Genomic DNA, 781 nt, shown 5'->3' on the forward strand with positions numbered 1-781 from the left:
ATCATAACAAAATGTGACTGAATGAGGGAAGTAGAAAGCCTGTCTAGAGTATAGGCCAGTGTGAGATGAAGAGGAAGGACACTTGTGATATTGGTCATGGGAATGTTGCACTTGTGAAGGATATATATATATATATATATATATATATATATATATATATATATATATATATATACACACACACATTAAAAATCAAAAAGATAAGGCCTCCCAATTCTTACCACAGGCTGTGTTCTTTACTCTGACTGTATAAAAAGAGGAAGTACAGTAAATACACCCCATATTCACCTCAACCCAGGACCTTTGCCTGATCTGTATTGTGAATTGGGGGACAAAAAAGAAATGTTGATCATAGGAACCATATACAGAAAAAACAAGTGGTGTTACTTAAATAATATATATTTTCAGGGCACACAATAATTGCCTTTTAAAATATGTTTAAAGTGAAAATATCAGAGATAGGTGGAGGCAGTTTAAGCTTCCTGGCCTGAAGTTTCTCATTTCTTTTTACCCTTCTTCACCCCATATTCTCTGTACTAAAATAATGCCTCTTGTATCCTGTAACAGAGTGCAGAAATACCAGTACAAGGACAGTCACCATGCACCCATGTGAATACCATCTTGATGAGTTGTGCAGAGCCATTGTCCTATTGCAGAAGTGTAAAATTATGCTGATGCCATGTCCCCAGTGACTCCACCAGCTTATTTTACTAAGCAGCATCTAATGTGGATTCTCTGGTGGTAAGAACAGGCCCAAAGATCTTGCAATTGCCTTTGGGTA

General features: G+C 36.7%; 1 non-coding gene across 1 annotated transcript; it reads left to right on the forward strand.

Moving 5' to 3' along the window:
* The first annotated feature begins 204 nt into the window (after nucleotides 1–204).
* Nucleotides 205–337, forward strand: LOC126007897 (small nucleolar RNA SNORA51). Its single transcript, XR_007495371.1, has one exon. It is a non-coding gene; the product is annotated as a small nucleolar RNA SNORA51 (small nucleolar RNA).
* The last annotated feature ends 444 nt before the right edge of the window (nucleotides 338–781 follow it).

Source organism: Suncus etruscus, chromosome 4 (assembly GCF_024139225.1).
Source record: "Suncus etruscus isolate mSunEtr1 chromosome 4, mSunEtr1.pri.cur, whole genome shotgun sequence".
Lineage (NCBI taxonomy): Eukaryota > Metazoa > Chordata > Mammalia > Eulipotyphla > Soricidae > Suncus > Suncus etruscus.